A 6,270-nucleotide genomic window follows, 5' to 3' on the forward strand; every position below is an offset into this window, starting at 1 on the left:
TGTCATGGAGATTGGGCGGTCTCTGGCCAGGAAATTCTCATCTGTCTGTCTTCCAACTGGCACACAAAGCTGTTCTCTGGCTGATCCTGAGAGCAGGAGACTCCTGGGTGTCACTGAGGTATTTTCCCAGGAGCTTGTTTAAATGCACATTTTTAATACAACTCCCAGGCTCACCACATGCTGGGACTTTTCCAGATCGCCTCCTACCCACAAAATAGCTTAGTGAGTTTTGAAGCTGTGTTGTTTGAAAGATCATGTGTGGGCAGTTTCTCAAAGTCTGGGATATTATTAGGACTCCAAATGACTTTAGAAGGACAGGGATCAATATTTTTAATTGCAATGGCCATACAAAGATAGTTTCACCTAATCAGATTAAGGGGGTAATGTCACTATCATTTTCCCTGTCAACCAGGAAATCCCCCGAGTAGGAAAATGACTGGAGGGGCGCTGTAGGACAGAGTGCCCAGGGGACACCCTGTGTCATAGGTCCGACCGTTGATGTTCTATCTTGGGGGAAAAGCTTAGATGTATACAAAGAGAAAAGCCCAGATGTATTTAAAGAGATAAATACTCAGAAACTTTTAATTGGTCAGTTATGGTCAGTTATTCATGAATTTTGTTCATTCTGTTTCAAAAATACGATTTCAATGATTTGCGTTCTCTTCAAATATACTACATTTTCATTCTTCCAACGTGATTTTAGGACCTTAATCTCATTGTCTGTGTCAATAGGCAATCAATTAGAATTAATGATTAGAATTAGCAATCAAAAGAAGCCTCCTCTGTGTTTAACACCCCCCCTCCCAAAGTGCCAGGAGGTATGCTTCAATGAAACAATAATCTTATCTTTACTCTTACCAAGTTTTAATTATGTTGTTTGGATTTGGGGTTTGATTTTAGGGGTTTGTTCTACTCTTGAAGGCAGGTAACAGCTTTTTGGGCATCAAACATATTTGTTAATTAACACTTTTTGACTTGTTATTTTTTTCTAAGTTTAAATTTGTTAAAAACATTAGCTTTTATCCCAATCTTTGATGGAAACTACCATTTCAAAATACAAATGTTTTTCTAAAATTCTCTTGAGTTTAGTCATTATATGAATTTTTTGCAAAACAACTCATTTTAAAAGAGGTCCCATTCAACGTGTATCTCAAAGGAAAAATAAAGAAAGAAATATATAGTAAAATGTTAACCGTGGTTATCTCCAACTAAGAGGACTAGTGAACAATGAGATAAGGTTGAAACCTTTTAACAATGTGGAAGATAGACTGGGGTGATAGTTCAGGGGTAGAGCACTTGCCCAACATGAACAGATCCCTGGGTTCAATCCCAGCAAAACACACACACACACACACACACACACACACACACACAGTGGAGCACATTAACTAGAGAAAAGATGAACACAGACATAGAATTGTTGTCACTAACCAAAGTCACAGTAAATTCTCATTTAAAAAAAAAAAAAACTTTCATGGGGTTGTGGTTGTGGCTCAGAGGTAGAGTGCTGGCCTAGCATGTGTGAGGCACTGGGTTTGATCCTCAGCACCACATAAATATAAAATAAAGATATAGTGTCCACCTCTAACTAAAAAATAAATATTTTAAAAAAAAACCTTCATGCAAAGATGTGCCCCACACTCCAACTAATAAAAACCCTGCATAATGTTCTGTTACTGAAATCTCTACCCATTTTTGACTCATGCATATTTTATATGCTGAGGAAAAACTTTATAACATACCCAGAGTCAAATAAAAATGGGGAGAATTATAAAGAAAATCTAACAATCCCCCCCAAAAGTTGAACAAGGCGCTTGAAGAGCTTTATTTATTTTTATTTTTTGGAGAGTGAGAGAGAGAGAATTTTTAACATTTACTTTCTAGTTCTCGGCAGACACAACATCTTTGTTGGTATGTGGTGCTGAGGATCGAACCCAGGCCGCACGCATGCCAGGCGAGCGCGCTACCGCTTGAGCCACATCCCCAGCCCTTGAAGAGCTTTATATCTATTCTTGCCTTCTCTATTTTTACCTAAGTTACAGGTGACCACCGACCTACCTCAAGAAGGCAGGTCCTCAGCACTGGAATAACATATTTTAATTTTAAAATGAAGATCTAAGCTTCGACATAGTTTACAAAGCTAAAATAACAAATAAACAACAAAAACCTAGGTATCCTGGGGGCTGGGGTTATGGCTCAGTGGTAGAGCGCTTGCCTCGAGTATGCAAGGCCCTGGGTTTGATCCTCGGCACCACATAAAAGTAAATAAAAGTTATTGTATACAACTACAAAAAAAAAAAAACCCTAGGTATCCTGTTATTTTTCCTAATTGTTTATAAATTAGGGCTGCAACTGAGGCTTTAATTTGGGCTGTTTTTGTATAACCACAATTTTGGCTTGGAGCTTGGTACACTAGTTCACAATTAAATGGAATGCAATCTCAAAGCCAGCTTTGTGAATGTTCTCAATTGTTGAGACTGAGAATGATTACATTACATCAAATGCTATCTGGTGGTTTTCTTCAGTACATGCACATTATGAATTATTAATAAGATTTAAATATATACATATAGGCTTTCACAGGAGCTCTTTCCAGCAAATATACACACCAAAAATAAATAAATAAATAAATAAATAAATATAAATAAAAGGTGAGGGGTAAAAGCCAGGATGGAAAATACATGTCCATTTATTCAGATTTACAAGGTGCATAGTTAATTCTATGTAAAAAAGTACAGTTTCCTTTTATGCAATGAGTACTCAAGCATCCAATTTCAAGCAAAAACCTATCTTGTATGTCTTCCGCTAGTATTAAGGTATGGTATTACTTTGCAAACACTTAAGAAGACAGATGAAATTGGACGCACCAGGATAGTTTCCACCTGGCCTGTTAATTGATTCACTGGAAAGACTATACATTTACATAATGTTTCTCTCTCTCTTCTCTCTCTCCCCCTCTACCTCTCGGTGGTGGTGGGATAGATTTTGACATTGCTTCCTAGGGGTTTTTACAATGAATGTAAATGGATTTACATTTTAAATTGTTTTTAAGTCATGGAGTATTTCAAACATATGGATAAGAAGACAGAACAGCATAAATACCTACAGTTTCACTTTATCAAATCTTGGCATTGCTGGGGTGGTGGCATTGTTATAGGTCAACTGCTTAGGCGATAGGGATCCAGTTAGGGTGGGCCACCAGGCATGTTGCCTGAGATGTGGGGGGTGGCATGAGGCAGCAGTTGTAGTGTTTTATTCTTGGGAGGTCAATTCAGGTGGACATACACCTGTTGGCTCACCTCTTTGGTGGTGGGATCCCCCTGCAGTTCCCCAATTCCTGGATATGCTTCTCTCTGTGATCAAGGACACCAGCTTTTTCCCAGAGCACCCCCTCATCATCAGAGGTGGATTCAGACAGACACGGACACCCCTGCCAGTTTGTTCTCCTCACTCTCCCCAACTTTACATCCATCGCCCCCTCCTGCTCTGCAAGGGTCAAGCTCAGGCATTCAATAGAAAAGCAAGCAGCCTTCCAGAGGCTGTTTGACAGCTCTCTCAAGTGCAGAATACTGGCAATCTTTCACTTATATTATATGATGACACCATTGCATGATACATGTAATTAATTAATCTAAAAATTATATTAGTACATGTAATATAAATATGTAAATGTATTTTTTTTTCTAGTAATCCTGCTTCTTCAATTGAACCTTGATTAATAGAACTTGTTTCCACTTGTTTTTTATTGTTTTTGGAGACAGAGTCTCACTAGGTAGCCCAGGCTGGCCCCAAACTTGTGACTCAAAAGATCCTCCAGTCTCAGCTGGGTCCCAGGTAGCTGAGACATGACCACCACACCCGAACATTTATTTTTTCTTTTCTTTTCCTTCCTTCCTTCCTTTCTTTTTCTTTTTTGATATAGAGACTGAATCCAGGGGCACTTTGTCATTGATCTATATCCCAGCCCTTTTTATTTCTGATTTTGAGACAGGGTCTCACAAAGTTGCGAACCTGCAATCCTCCTACCTCAGCCTCCTGAGTTACTGGAATTACAGGCATGTACTATCATGCCTGGCTGGTTTTTATTTTTGACTAAAAAGAACCATGTTCTTTTTTAAAATATTTTTTTCAGTTGTTGATAGACCTTTATTTTATTGATTTATATGTGGTGCTGAGAACAGAACCCAATGCCTCACACTGAAAAACCAGCATCTACCTCAGAGCAAAGCCTGTCCAAGGAAGGGGGTGTGACTCTTGTCCTTGGAAACACCCACAGAGCACTCCTAGGCACATACCCACCCTGCTGAATTGTTTATCTACAAATAACAGGAGAGATCTGCAGCCCCAGGTGTCCCTGACTCAAGTTAGGCTAGGTGAGGACCCATAGAAACCCCCTAGCAGCCACCAATCAGCATGAGACAGGGAAAATACCTGGATGCCAGATGACCCCCCAGTAGTTTATGGTGGTTGATAACATGTTGGGAAACCATGTAGTTTAGCACGTACTCCCCTCGTGGCTTAAACCAATCAGTCCAAATGAATCCCCCTCTTGTAGTAACCAATCACCCCTACCCAACTTGTTCCCACCAGTGGATGTGCTAATCATGTTTTAGAGTTGTTTTATGATTTTCTCGTGGTGTGTGATGATTTGCTAAGAGATGCTATGATGTAGGTGAAGTCCCTGCCTTCCCCAAAGAGTGTATAAAAAGAAGACCTTAGCTATAAAAGAGGGAAGATCTTGCCCTTCCACAGATTCCACCTCTTGGGTCCCCTTCTTTCTCTGGGAAGAAGTCTTTTCTGCTGTCCTTAATAAAGCTTCTACTTTCCACTCTAAACTAGCCTCGGCGTGCTTCTCTGATGTTATACTTCAGCACTGGGGAAGCAAGGACTCGTCACCGGTAAACAGTGGTAACAGAAGGACACAATACCTTTATTTTATTTAATTTTATGAGGTGCTGAGGATCGAATCCAGTGCTCTACCACTGAGCTCTAGCCCCAGCCTGAACCATGTGTTCTTGAAGATACTTTCCAGGTGATGATGGAAGAGATGGAGGATGAGGACGATTTTAACTGAGGGAGGGAGGTGTACATTGCATCCAGCAACTTCCTCTTGGAGCTCAATACTGACTTGAGTAGAGAACTCACTAGAACGTTCGATCGGCCTGTGTCCAGAGCTCTGTCAGCAAGACAGGAAGCAGCCAGAACCCTGAAGGAACAACATCCGTCTCTGATGTCCACTTCTCCACCCTCCCTGCTCCCTGCCTCTGTCATTCATTCATTCAAGACACATGGATGCGTGCTTCAAGGTTGGCACTGAGTTAGCAGGAACAAGAAAGGGACTCTGAGAGTCCTACCAGAGAAGCTCATCTTTCCCGGTAGGGATGAGACATACAGTACGTGACAACTTATCCATAATAACCCGTTCTGGAACCCACTGTGACTTTCTCCTAGGATATGTGCCTTTCCCACATCTCATTCCCTTGAAACTCTGAGTTCACAAACTGTGCAAAGTTAGAAGTTCTATAACTGAACTTCGTGTGACTATCGTACTGGGTGTATGAATCATAATTTAGAATTATGTTGGGCAATTTGACCTCATTGTCTCCTTTCTTTCCCTAGGTTTCAGGAAAAGAGCTGACATGTCAAGGCTCTAGATGAGAAAGGAGTGTGTTCAGTATGTTCACATGGTGACCATGGAGTCATCCTCTTTCCTCTCTGTGATCTTCAGTAGCCACAGCTATGTCTTCCTCATCCTGAGCTTGAGACTTCTGAATACAGGCTTTCTCTGGATTATTTCTATGTGCAATATGTGGCTGCTTTCTGTACCAAGCAGAGCCTATTGCCTACTCTTGTGGCCACGGATGTTTTATTATTGCCAAATCATGTTAGAAACACAGGGGAACTCTACAAGACTAGCCACCATGCCCCAGCTCCACAGGGAAGCAAGACACACATCCTCCAAACCTATGTGGGTGTCTGTCATCTCTCCCACTTGTATCTTGCACCCATGACCATCCTAGGACTACACCAGGAGAGGAAGATGAATCAAAGTCCAAGCTTTCTCGTTTTCTTGGCTTTGGAAACTTAAAAGTATTTTCTTCAATTTCTGGGTGTTTTGTGTCTCCTCCCCACCCCACCTTGTGGTACTGGGATATAATCCATGACTTCATGCATGTTAAGCAAGTATACTACCACTGAGCCACATTCCCAGCCCTTGATCTGTCTTAAGATGATAAATGCAATTAATTGTATGGGGATGGGCAAAGTGTA

The sequence above is a fragment of the Urocitellus parryii genome, chromosome 9, assembly GCF_045843805.1.
Source record: "Urocitellus parryii isolate mUroPar1 chromosome 9, mUroPar1.hap1, whole genome shotgun sequence".
Classification (NCBI taxonomy): Eukaryota; Metazoa; Chordata; class Mammalia; order Rodentia; family Sciuridae; genus Urocitellus; species Urocitellus parryii.